Here is a 15,400-nt window from a genome sequence, read left to right on the forward strand (position 1 = left end):
CTATTTACGAGTTGAATAATGATTGAAAGCATCAAATAATTTAAATTTAATTAAAATTACTCTTACTTACATAAAAAGATTGGACCCGACAATAAATCTCATTTGATTCATAAAAACGGGGTCCAAACACAAATATTTGATTACAAGGTTCCTTCGTTATATCACAAAGTCCATAATTGTGTATATATTCTATAGTGGGTAGAACTGATGTGCTCACAGAACAATCCATTGACATGTATCCAGAGTCGCAATAACAGATCCCTACAATGTATACGTTAAATGAATATCATCACATCCAATATTCGTAGCATGTGGTCCGTTGTTGTACTTATACATAGGAAGTTTGAATCAAGGCTGAAAACGAATATATTACTCCTAGTATACTTTATATATTCCTGTCGAAATATTTCCTGTTGGAAAGGAGGTTAATTGACAAAATATATTAATGGTATTGTTTAAATTTTCCCTTCTAATGATTAACAGGCGGCATCATTATTTAGTAGAATTTATACAATATATCTTATCTGTAAACATATATTTGCTCGTGTGTGCTCATACGTAGCATTCCTGTTCCACTATAATATTATATAAATACCACATAGATGAGAGGGTGATAGAGCAGATTGTTACTCCGAGAAAACAGTGTTTTTTCGAGTGGTACCAATTCGCTCTATCACCCTCTCAACTATGTGTTTATTAATTTATTATACTTACCATTATTGTCTTATACAGATTTTTACAGACTAATTTTGTTTTTAAAAGTATGTTCTTTGACGTCACGTACATAACAACCTTACGGGTATTAGAAAAACAACAAAAGTTAATCAATATATTTTTTTTTTGACAGTCAAATAATAAAATCTGAGCCAAAAGGTAGAAATTAAGTATTGTATTTTTAAAATTGCTTGATGTAAACCCAATTAATTGTCCTTAAAATTATTGATTTTTGATTGGTCTGTAAGAGAGGGTAACATTCAAATTATCACCCGCTCAGACATGAGAAAGACTAATTAAACACCCTCGCATTAGAACATCAAAAATTGCATTTTAACGTGAAGTATAATTATTCTAGTTGTTGATAACTAAATTAAACTTTGAACATGTGATTTGGAGTTAGCTTGTTCATGTTGTATAGGCTGTGCATGTTGCTCAATCCTTTTCATATCTTAATGAATAAAATATGTTTAAAACCAAAATATCTATGTCATATGAACATGGTTATATTCCCTCTGTTTAATAATAAATGTCCGTCAAACTATCTTTTCTATAAGAAACATCGAAAGTAAGTAATGGAAAATGTTTCAATATTATCACCAGTGGTTCATATATTTACTTTCCTTCCAGTGCGATCGTGAGATGTGTATTGATTGAAAACTGTTGACTACCCGAATGTTTGGTTCATTTGGCTATGATTTTGTATGGTTTTGGTCGACTGTTCAAATAACTTCCGTGTTTGCAAATTGTACTTAAAACGTTAGTTTATAACAGGGTAAAAAGTATGCATGTCGGTGCTATACTGGTATATATATTTTGCAGCCACTAGTTATATTAGAAACACACCAGTTTATATTTATTTATTACACTATGGACTACACTAAAAATAAGTCATAAAGATAGATAATGTAGAGCTGAGGAATATATGATTTAGTCATTAATTATGAATTAATAATAATTAGGATAACATAATCTAACATACCATGTACACATCTACCATGACCATTGCACGGTTTATTTCCTGGACACAAATACGTTTCAAACACCTGGAGGATCGTCAGATTGTTCTTTGCAATTTCCAGGTGTGAAGATGAGTTTGCCTGTATTTCGTGAACACATCTAGATTTCATGATTTCCCTGGTACTTTCGACCCACAAAAGCGTATGTGATAGCTGAAAAATCACATGCACACCAAATTTTTAAATCAAGAATAAGAAATCCACAAAATAATTAGACTAAACTATTTCAGTGGTCTACAACTGATGTCTCCCCTTCATTCATAGAGTCATTCCAGTGAAGATAAGACTAGCTGAACATATTAAAGAACTGACAAATAAAGAAAAGTAATAGAAAATAATAGAAAATAAGAATTCATGTGTTTAAATTAAACATACTTTTTTCAGTGGATTGGGAAACAAGTTATTGCAACTTCTAAAATCAATTGTGGAAACCGTTTATGACGAAATTGTAATATGATTATAGACTACTGTTGATTGTATGAGGGGTTTGATGTGAACGTACGCGCTTGTCCTTGACATAATGCAATCAATGAGCTTTGCCAATGCATTACATAATTTTCAGTAGATACGATGTATGGCTGTAAATAGATTATAATAGGTATAACAGTTAAACAATATCCGATATAAGGGATCAGGGCAAGAATGTTTACTTAACTGTGTACACAAGAATAATAATCTATATATGTTTTAGCAGAAAGGACTCAACTAAGATTATATAGGTCAAGGGATATAGATCTGAACCACTTGAGAGAAATTAAACTATTCATTAGCATCGGGGCGGACAACATAAAATTGAGAATGGAAATGGGGAATGTGTCAAAGAGACAACAACCCGCCCAAATAAAAAACAACAGCAGAGGGTCACCAACAGGTCTTCAATGTAGCGAGAAATTCCCGCACCCGGAGGCGTCCTTCAGCTGGCCCCTAAACAAATATGTACCAGTCCAGTGATAATGAACGCCATACTAATTTCCAAATTGTACACAAGAAACTAAAATTAAAATAATACAAGACTAACAAAGGCCAGAGGCTCCTGACTTGGGACAGGCGCAAAAATGCGGCGGGGTTAAACATGTTTGTGAGATCTCAACCCTCCCCCTATACCTCTAACCAATGTAGTAAGGTAAACGCATAACAATACTTGCAAATCATGTGTTGAAAAGGTCTTGAAATGGAAAGCAAAATAAATATGTTGATGTTAAAAAACAAGTCAAATGCTTTTTGAAAATGTGACAAATAACAAAAGACCTATATATGTCAAATAGTATGAACTTTGCTCATGATTGAAACCCATACGACGACCTTCAGCTATTAATGTTTGTGTCAAATTTGAAATCAACTCAAACACATTACAAGTATCTATGGTATTTTAACATTTAAACATGTTAGTATATATAGATCTAATAGAAAAATTAAGCGAATGGGATCAGTACATGTTCTGATATATTTATGATATTTAGATTAAAATACAGAAAATGTGACATCAAGGTACATCACATACAATGTAAGGTATGTGTTAATTTTATAGACAGAGTATGCCTGTTGACAATAGTGAGGTAAAGTCGAGTTGTTCCCATGATTGTTGAACAAAGGTGGTAAACAAATAGGAGCGTGTTTTGAAATATTATGGTTTAACTTATTGTTTTTTTCGGGCAATTTACATAAAACGGGGTAATACACAAAAAAAGATATATTAAGAGACATCAAAATTAAACTGTCTGCTCTATGGGCGGGTTGTTTTCGCTTTGACACATTCCCCATTTCCTTTCTCACTTTTATTGTCGATACAGTTAGTTCACATCTAAAGCATGCTATTGGTTACTTATTTGTTATTATAAATCACACAGATGTCTGTTCACAAAGGTGTCAAATAATTTCCAACTGTCAACACGACAAATGGTATCAGACGTGACAGTATGACTTTACCATGAAATCCAATTACATCTAAAGGGTCTGTATTTTGGTACAATGAGTCATCTAAATCGTATTACGTTAAGGATTATGTACCCTTGTGTTGATTCAAAGCTTAACATATGGAACTCAGCACGAGTTATTTTGGAATATACAGGTTGGTTATAACTTTTTGTAAAAAATAAAAACTAGCACATCATAGAAAAGCAATTGAGTAATCTATGTTTCAAATTTAATAACAAAAATCTCCGTATTAAAGGCATTGGATTTTCTATAAAATTCTTGGTTTAATTGCCACAAAGTACTCTTTTTCTATTAAATGTAATGGAACAGTAAATAATAGTGCTTTGCATCAAGTTTCCCCCTGGTATATGTACAAAATGGCCTTTCTCTATTTTTCATTATATCTGTAGTTTTGATATAATTGAAGTTTAAAAAATTCGTACATAAATGGCTACAGAAGGGGTCATAAACCTTAATACGATATTTTGTAACATCGGTTACAGTAAGTGTCAGTCTAGATGAACACTATTCGTGATTTCATGTTCAGTCAACAGAAGAAAGAGTTTAAAGTGAATAACAATTTGCGATTTTTGACATAATATTATATTGGCATCTACATACTAGTTTTGCAGAGATTAGATGTTTACAGTTTTCGTAATAATTTCAGTGAATTGTAGACAACGTAAACCAAGAAATAAGAATGGAAAGTATAGAATTACTAATCAATTCAAATGACCGTAAAACAATTAGTATCCTGAACTTAAAACTGTGTGCTATACAATATAAACTACAGAAAATGGTTATGATCCCGGTATATGCTTAAACATATGTCTAATAGGCATTTGAACAACATATTTCTATTTTCTTTTAAAATACTGAAAACAGGGAAATTTTCGCAACAGTTTAATTTTCGCTATTTTTGCGGTAAGACTTAAACGTGAAAATGAGACGACAGTGACAATTCAATAGGCGAGCGCCGATTTGAGAAAAAGCCTCTCGTTAAGGTTTTTAATTCACCTATCTAACACACAGCTAATTTTTGTATCAATTGAAAGAAAAACTTCTAGAGCGTACGATTTGGGTGGTCGTCAACGTTCCCTATGGTCACGTTTCTTGCAAATCTCGCGAGAACACAGACATGTCGAAATAATTTGGATTATACGGTGACATTTAATATTGAATATATCGGCATTGTTGTAAATATATTATTCATTTTTATCTAAGATAGCTTTGACTACATTCTAAAAAGACATCGAATCCAAAAAAAAAGAAGATTTTATGAAAAATTAGTTAATTCAGAGGCATCTGTCAGACCAACCATAAAATGTAAAAATAAATGCCATATTTTTTAAGATTGTCAGTATCAATGACTTATTAAATCTCTCATATGTTTTGTTTTTAGAATTTCCATATATCTTGAAAAGATTGCGACACACATCAAAGCTCAATGATGGATAATAAATGTTTGACGACTTCTCTAAAATCTGCATTATCAAACGGTATTCCAGGTTGAAAACCAATGTCACGATGAAGCAAAAACAGCTGCAATGAAAAGGGATGAAAAACATGTACAAGACCTAATTGTATATATAACAGAAAATATTACAAATCTATTTGACGTTGATAATCACCCCCCGTCAGCTTATTAACATTTCAACTGGTCTCCTTGCAAGTCACGACATTGAAGATTTACTGTTAAAATCAGTTGAAACTGGAAGAATTAAAATGAAGATATTTGTTGAGTCATCTCTATCAACAGACAATGTAGGTAGCTTTTACCATCCCATCCAAATATCAGGACTGAAGACCTTTAAAGATATGAACCCCAAAGTACAACTAAAATGCAAATCTGGGCAAGTTGTAAAAGGTCATTTGAATCCCAAGCTTGTGTTAAGACGTGCACTATCTATTACTAAATGTAGAGATGACGTATCTTTGGAAACTGACTTGTCCTATCCAATTTGTCCTATTCCCATTGCATTCATGACGATGGAACTATGAGGAAGACAAATAAGTCTGATCTTGCCCATGAATTGGAAAATTTAGTAGGATCAGTCCCTTTCATTCCTCCATTCGACCACAGTGCTACCGTACTAATAATAGATGGCATGAACTTAGTTCAGTCATTTGATTTTAAAAGGATGTCCACATTTGGAGACTTGACCAAATCTTACATTATGCAGGTACAAACAAGGTTGTTGATTTCTTCGATCGCTATGACACTGAACATTACATAAAATCAACAGAGGGACATAGACGATCGGCAACAACAACTACGACAAACGTTTATCAAATCGCTGAAGGCCGAACTGTTCCAGACTGGACAAAATTTCTATCAGGCAACAAAATCAATCAAGCTCTGATTACTTTCCTTGGTGATTGTCTGAGCAGCAATTTGTCTGATATGTTCCAGGAGGAAAATAATTGTTAAGTTCTTGCCGGTGCATTTTCCAATCCAGAAATAGTGCGACAATTCTTTAATGAGCATGTAATCGATCTACCAGACCTTTTCTGTCCGCACGAAGAAGCAGACACAAGAATCTTTCTTCATGTTATAAACTCTGATAAAATCTTTCAGCAGTTGAATATAAGGGGACGAACCATAATCAAGTGTTCCGATACAGATGTGCGTGTGCTCTGTGTTCATTATTTCAACGTTCTTGTGTCGACTGAACAAATGTGGTTTTTGACGGGTTCAACTAATTCTCTTAACGTGTTTAGAACATGTTTTACGGTCATGTCTTCAAACGAAAATGTGGATGTCCTCACATCTCGATCACCCAAATCATTTGTCTCCTTATGAATACGGATGGAAAAAGAGTTCACAAGGCCCGGATCCAGTTTACTTTTTAGGCATGATGACGTCCGATTTCGTGCCAGATTTAATATGTTCTTGCAAGGAGAAATATATATGTAGCACGTCATGTATTTGCCGAGAGCAGCAGATGTCTTCCACTGAGCTTTGTCATTGTCAGGGTAGCGACCTCGAAGATCAAATGAATGACAATGATGAAGATGAAAACGATACCAGTGACTAATGGCGAAAGAGCATTTGAGCAAAGGGGCAACATAAAGTTTAATTTGCCTCACTGTTATTCAATGTAAATATGTATATTATTATCAATTTTGTGTTTTTTTAATATTTCTACCAGTTGAAATAAATGGTTGTGTACTTAAATTCCGTATGCGATGAAAGTGGTAGTTTAAAACAAAATGTTTGAAAAAAAAAAAAAAAAAAAAAAAAATTAAAAAAAAAAAAAAATCCCTTGCTATTGATCTGCGACCTTGACGTGGTTGGTAAGCTTAAGACAATTAAATCATAATGTATTTATAATTGTCGAACTAACAGGAGACCAAAATAACATAGAGTTTTAACTGTCCTGTAAACATAGAAAATGTGCGCATTAAAGCAGTTTTACGTTATGTTTTAATATAGTTTTATCAATATTTTGTCGGTATAAAAAACATGCTAGGCGAGACACTATAACTTATAAAACTTGTTATATATGTTATTAATATAAAATCAATAGAACTTGTGTGTTTTCGGTGCAAAATTAAATATTACCGAGCGTTTTGTGTCAATACCTGTAAAAATTATGATTTTCACAAAAATCCGAGATTTTTTCATTTTAACCACTTTTATAATTTTTTTTATTTCAGAACTAAAAATTAGATAGACTATAGTTTATTAAATGGTATATTTCATCTTATTTTGCAGATGAATTGGTTTTAAAACTGCATTTTTCGAACAATATCGTCAAATTATGACTTATATTTTTCCCCCTTTTTTGCCGTTTTTAGAAAATTTGGACCATTTACCAATTTGACGACCAGGCAATTCTGATAGTACTATAAAAGACCTTTCAAATGATATATCATATAGCCGTGTGTTAGGTAGGTGCATTAAAAACCTCCGAATCCTTGTTTTGGCGCTCGCCTACAAGGAAACTCTATTCGTAAGATGAATACCATACATGTATGCGTATATGAATAAGATATGTAGGGGACCTTTGTATAAAACGAATTTTACCGATGACAGATCGAAACTGTATTTCTTATAACCTCAAATAATAACTGTATTTCTAAATGAAAAACAATTTCAGAAATCATGATTTTTAACTCTCAGATTAATCTCGTTAGCATTGAAGACATCACACGCAAGCGGACACTACCGATATTGTTACATTTACAGCACTCATTATAAATATGTTAATGACACTTGTCAATCAGATACTCACATGTATATCTAAAGCACAAATCTCTATGAAATGCTCACTTGGAATGTTATTTATTGTAGAGCACAAGTCAAAGGCAGAATTGTGTCTTATGTAGTGTTTTTTACAAAAGCGATAAGCCACACCTTCTGTCCAGTTATAAGTAGTAGTAACATGCATTGGCTGAAAAAAAGAAATATAAAATTATAAACAAAGTGGCAATGTTGTCATCATATTGCAAGTATTTGCCAAAATCCAAAACTCATCAAATGATATGTCCAAAACCCAAGTAGATATATTGAAAGCGCTGGTCCTTCTTTTACCTTATACCAGTGCATGACCAACGTAGATAAAGTATCTTGTCTTAGCGAGGGATAATTCCTGATTTGATTGCTTGATAACATCATACATGTGAGAACGCGGTTTTTTTCCAACAATCATTAGGCGTTTCCATAGAAACAAACTGTGCCCCTCTTCTTGTCGACTTATTCGTATGAAACTGACATACTGCAACTTGTTAGGATGAACGAAAATATTTTGTTATATATTTTAACTTCCTTTCCGTCATGTAGATGATGTTCTCTCACTAAATAGTTCAAAATTTGTTGACTTTGTTGAACACATCTATCCCATCGAACTTAGATACAGAATACAACAGATACAATTAACTCTGTCTCGTATCATGGCGTATATTTTGCAATTTACAATGACGATAGGTTGAAAACAAAACTTTACGACAAAGGAGATGATTTGGGCTTCCCTTTTATAAACTTTCCATTTATATGTAGCAAAATTCTAAGAGCGCCTGCGTACAAACTATATGTATCTCCAAGCTGATATGATAGTCTAGGGATTGTGTTTCCTATCATGATTTCCTTTATATATAGAGGATTAATACTCACACTATTAAACCAAGAGTTACAAGTGGTGAAGTTGAAATCATTCTTTAGTATATTCAACAGACGACTTCTCGAGTTGGTTGACCTTATGCAAATAAAGGCAGCAGAAGTATTCTGCTGTTCGGAATTCATAAATCGATTAACAAAAATCCGTGTTACAAACTTAAACTGAGGGAAACACATCAAATATAGGTATAGAACTACGACACAACAGAAACACAGAACTAATATGTAACAAATTCACTGATGATGATTACATATATGTTCCTTATAGCATAAATACAGGCCCGTCCCCTCTTCTCAAATATGACCTATCCAATTAGGCTAATTATCAAGTTTGAACTAACATGAGCAACCCGATGTGTGTCAAATGTGAGGCAGGATCCACTTACCTTTCTGGAGAACCTTCGATAACCCTAGTTTATGGTATGGTTCGTGTTGCTCAGTCTTTAGTTTTCTTGTTATATTTGTGTACTATTTTTTGTAATTTGGTCTTATTCTATTGCATCCATTGCGTTTTCAGGTTTTTATTTTCAAAATAGGCGTTTGAATGTCACTCTCGTATCTTTCGCCTCTCTTTTACATGTCTTTTAAGACACGAATAGCTCGTAAGAAGTAATTGAAACATATCTCTGAAAGAATACAGTAGTTGACGAATGCAAACCATTAACGTATCATTAATTAAGACGAATATAAGTCAAATGACCCCTCAAATGTTTTACATTAAGACTCGAATATATCAAATGTAAACTTTACTTTACTTACAACCTCATTTTTACGCACTTATACATATATCAATACCATATGTTTTCTATTGCATATACGTAAGCAGATAGTGAATCAGTGAATATCATGCATACGGATTTCTTAAGGAACATGTTATAAAAATATCATATGTGTTATTCATGTTTATTGTACATTTTATTTGAATGCTCATTCTTTGCCTGTTAGTTTGAATGTTATTTATATACATGTAAATAGTTATCAAAGGTACCCCTGGATTATAATTAAGTACGCAAGACGCGCTAAAGAGACGACTTTTTAATGCTATTATCTACTACAGGAAGTACAGGAAGTACTAACTATAGACATATCGTACTTGCTACTGTTACATTCATTGTCAACAACAAAGGTGCAACCAGTTTTTTTAACAAATGATTAAGAAAAATCTAAAATAATTTTGTAAGTTATACTAATAATTCGTATAAACGCAAAAGAATGTGACGGGATTAAACATGTTAGCGGGATCCCTGTTCTCTCTTGACCTGGGACAGTGGCGCAACAGTACCACATAAGAACGAACTACAAAAATCAGTTGAAAAAGGCATACCTCACCAGATGGATACAAATAGAAATACATATAACAAAATCACAGAGTAGACGTGGACGTGTACTTGTACATTCCAACAACAAAACGAAAATAAGTACAGATTTTTTTGTATCATATTATTATAACTGATCATACATAAATCTAAAAGGAGTCACTTCAATATGTGTATATTGTACCTAACCTTGTTCTATATCACACGACTTCAGCTGCAACATCATGTTACGAATATACAAACCGAAAACAATATTTAATTACCTGCGTTACATGCGTCTTCGTTCTACGAATTGGAGGATTTCGTATGTACTGATGATGTTTAACATTTCGTCTGCAGACTGTTGCGAACGATTCATATCCCGAATCGACACAGTATAGACTAGGATATAGTTGCCCATTACATATTTCTATAGAAGTACCATTTTCATTTACTGAGCATTTACAGTATTGGTCAGGATTATTCCAAGGGATGAGAACACTTTTACTTTGCAATTGAAAGAGGTTGTTTGCTGTAGATACTCTGCAAATATTTTTATTTTCCATAAATACTAAAGAAATGAAGGATAACTTTTTATCTTTCATAATGTGGCTTTCTTGAATTATCCTTATTTCATTTAGGATTTCTTTGTCATAAATATAATAACCATAACCTTATGGTTTTCAAACTGTAAGTTTTGAAAGAAAAAACTAAATGCTTTACAATTAAGAAATTTCTTGGGTATTTACTACATCTTTTCTTTTCTAGATTTGAAAATGGGTTTCATTTCAGACAAGCAAGAGTGTTTTCCTTTGAAGATCAATTATGTTTTTTTTAGTAAAAAAAGAGTTGTTTTTGTCAAATTGTTTGTACAGAGCAATAACATAAGTGCACGCGATTAGCTATATAAACAATGCAAAAAACTTTAATTTCTAAAATGTACAAACATTAGGAATACGAATTTTTAAGTTAGTCGATAAGATAAATTCGTTACATAGTGTACTGGTGACGTAATATGGTATATATGGGGTCAGTAAATAACATATGGGGATTCAAGTTCCGCTCTTACCACATATGGAATTTACTGACCCCATATATACCATATTATGTCACTATCACAATATGTAACTAATAATATTAACAAATTATAAATCAAACATTCATCACATTTGATATATTTTTCATGCGAGAAAATAGAAAATAAAGATAACTAAGATTATTAAAAGCCCTCATATTAATGAATGATTTAGGTTTTAATAATGTGTCTATCGTTTACTTGTTTGAATTGAAATACTGTTTTTTTTTTTAATCAAACAGACCTGCTCATAATTGATAAAACGGAAATGAAGAATAAACAATGTTTTTTTTTAACATTTTTTTTTTACATATTGTTTTAAACAATATTTTTTAAGCTTTGTGGAAACGTTATATTTCTTTTTTTTTTAATATCTATTTTCAGTTGTTGACTTACTTCCACGATGCCGAAAACCAGTGTGCATACAAGCTAGTTGACTTCACTAGTCCACTTCTTAAACGAAAGTCATCATCACGATTGTTCGTTAACGTACCACAGAGACCATCTGTTATGTTGTAATCATCTGTAGAAGGTCGTATTTCTATATCCAGAAAATTGTGGTGACCGACATGAGAAATTTTAACGGCAACCTCTGTTCCAGTTGGAAAGACAATCTTAAAAATATGGACATATTATTTCCTAAATATAGATTCGTTGTGCATATAATCAAAATTAAGGCCTTGTAAACGTTTGAGGAGAAAAGTACTTAATTTTAAATACTATATTCTTAACCATGAACAATTTATCATCTACCAATTGCTGTTTGGGTAACATTAGTTTAATATTCTAATTGATGGGTATAGTATTATGTTTCTTTTTCAATCTGCTGAATTTAACCATGATGTTGATTTCTTTCGACTGATGGTTTTTGGATTCCATCTCAGTATCTTTCGACCCTCTAACACAAGATATGATAAACCCTATGAAGATTTGTTCATGTTCTTTTTTATTTCTTGTACTGCTGAATCAGCTTAAGATATTTATTGTAATTAGACATCACACTTTGTTAATACAATTAGATATAGCCATAACTGCTTGAGAAAGAGAAAAGGCTGTACACATAATTGCGAATGTGTTTTTGTCCTTTATCGTGAAGATAGCGATACACTATCCATTCACGAGTCGTTGTATTACAAAACCATTTTCTGATTTAACGTTGGTAGGAGTATATGATGTATATAATAAAATTATGTATAGCAGTTGAGTAATCTGATCGTAAACAGTGGGTTATACCGATAAAAAAAAAAGCAAATAAATCTGACCGCAACAAACGTTGTACTTACTTGATAATGTTGATTACTCCTTTTCATCTTTGCCACATATAACACAGGTGCATGTTCACAAGCGACGAACTGAATAGTAGACCACCCATCACAAAAATTTATAACAAATACATCTGCACCGGCACGTATTGCAATGCCACATGGACAATACACTATATTATTATAACAGGATGTCAGTTGAATTTGAACCTGTAAATTATACGTATTTCTAAAATCAGACATTATCGAGTATTAATATTGCATATTCGTTTTCCTCAAAGTCAACAAATTGACGTTCAAAATAACAATTCAGTAAATGTATAAACGCTATGACATGAAAATCAAATTCCTAGCATAGAGTATCTTAGCCGTAATTGCCGCAATTTTGTGGAATTTCGGGTTCTCAATGCTCTTCAACTTTATACTTGTTTGGCTTTTTAACTTTTTTGGTCTCAGCGTCAGTAATGAGTCTAGTGTGGACAAAACGCGCGTCAAGCGTATCAAATTATAAGCTTAGTACCTTTGATAACTATCTACGTGAGTCAACGTGAAATGTATAAAAGAAATTTCTTATAAACTATACAAACATCTAATTGGAATTTATAGTATTTTTACTTACTTCCATATGACGTTGTCCAACAGTATTACGGTACATTGTGTATGTTCCACTAAACTGATGTTCGTAATGCCTATATAGAATACATTGAAGATCTTGCATTTTATTTGAAAAGGATAAAACAGGACAGAAGTACAATATTCCGATAATGGTTTGCTATTCTTTTCCGGAAAAAGAATGTTTGTTTTGAGATTAAGGCAGTGACTGATATTTTGCTATTTTTTTCCCCTTTGCATGCTTGTAATAAAAGACTGACTTTATCTTAGTCCAGAAAAAAAGTGTTATGAGAATTGGAAATGTTATGATGCTTTTGTACTGAACTTTGACAGTATGTTTGTCATAAGATTGAACGTGACTGGCAAAACATACCATCGACAGGTCTAATAGACAATAATGAACAAAGAAATAAATAGACATGAATAATTATTTGTTAATCATCTATAAAAGTAAACACAATACGAATATAACGAAAGTTTAAAAAAAATATACGAACAATCCATCAAATGTTGTCATATGAGGATCCGTATAAGCTGTACACACTTTTGAATACCACTCTGTTTTATGCTGTACAACTTTCACCTACAATTAGATAAAAAAAAAAAAGGATCCACTGTTTTATCATTTAAGACTTGATGCAAGTAAGATAATGCATGTCCATAAATAATCATAATTCATTATCGTTTACTATGCTAATTTCACATATTATTTACGTTTCATTTCAAAAGAGAGGCAAAGATAACAAAAGAAAATTCAAAATCAAAAATAAAAATAAACTTAAAAATGAACTGCTACAAAAGTTGCACCAGTATCATGAGTGTAGGATATCCTTGTAATTAGTAATTTGCATCCTTTTCCTTCAATTTAAACAATTTTAAATTTATAATTTGATCACTTCTTTTGATAAAACTAAATATTAATCATATTAGACATGTTACGAAAAGGTATATTCTCGACGCTGAGCTCGAGGTTGACAAATTAGACTTTAAATTTGGGGACGGTGTCAAAACACTGATTATAGAATTAAACAGGTAAAATTTAAATCCTGTGCGTCTTGGTTAATTCAAATCACATTATTTAGAACATCATCATTTAACATCCTATATGACAATTGCTTTTGTGATATCATTACTGGCTCTCATAAGACATGAAAGGTGTACGCGTGCAGGAGTGCGGGGTGGGCCAGAAAAAGCAGGACTGAGAGTTATACAAGTTCATTCGATTCTATATTGATAATATATACATAGTAAGCCAGTTAGATATTAGTTTTATTGTTGTATTACAGTTCCTGAAAAAGTTCAATCTGTCGCTCCACTAATCCCACACAAAGCTCTACAGTCTGGTTGATTTTCTCTCTCGGGTGTCTCCGTAATCTTCCAATGACTCTGAAAGTTTTAAGGGCCTTATAGCGTGTTCGACATATACCCAACACTCTAATATACTCAAATTCCTTTTTTTAACATTTTCTTCTTTCTGCTCGTGGTTTAGCTCTTAGCTGATGGCGTCTGCAAAGGGTAACGACGGGCGATCGACATAGATAAATTTTATCCGCTAAGATGATAAATTCTAGGGGAAATCTAACTCCAAACCTTGTCCAATTAAAAGCAATAGATTATACTGTTGGACATCATTTTGATGTTCTAGGAAACCACTTCGAATGAATCTTATATGATTTATGTTGTCATCAATCACCTGTGTATGAATGCAATGTCTGTGTCTGTGTCCGGAGTCAGATTGCTCTTGAGGCTCAGTCTGTGGTCTGTAAATGGCATGAGAGGTTCCGTCGATTGCAGCTTACGCTGTGGGTAATGTATGCCACCCACCGCGTAGTTGGCGCCAATTTTCTACGGTTGGCCAAGAAATATTAGGCATATATTTCCCAAAGAATTGGAATCAAGGCATTTATTTATAAAAAGAGAAAACGCGCATAACGCACAACTCTTGATCTTGCTAAAGAAAATCAATTGCTGCATTACAAGTTTATTAGAAAAACTATCCCGAAAGTCCTTAAAGACCTGGGAATGACTCTGGACTCTTCTGATAGTGAAATCAGTTAAATAAAAGCGTGGTTTCATATTTTCCCCGCGTAGTTTACAAAAATAATAAGATGTGGTATCAGTGACAATGAAACATCTATCCATCTATCTATTATCAATCATAAGGTCTTTGACAATGAGAAAAACCTATACCGTATACTAGTAGTCGACTATACAAGATCCCGAAAAAGTGAAATAATTTAAAACAAAACCATTTACGAGGAACACATATGACAGACAGTAGCCAACGACAACCACTGAACTACAGGCCCTTGACTTAGGACAGGCAACTAAAAAAATGTACTGCGGGCTTAAACATGTTTGTAATATATTTTCTGCCTTTTTATCGCCCT

Source organism: Mytilus edulis, chromosome 5 (genome assembly GCF_963676685.1).
Source record: "Mytilus edulis chromosome 5, xbMytEdul2.2, whole genome shotgun sequence".
Lineage (NCBI taxonomy): Eukaryota > Metazoa > Mollusca > Bivalvia > Mytilida > Mytilidae > Mytilus > Mytilus edulis.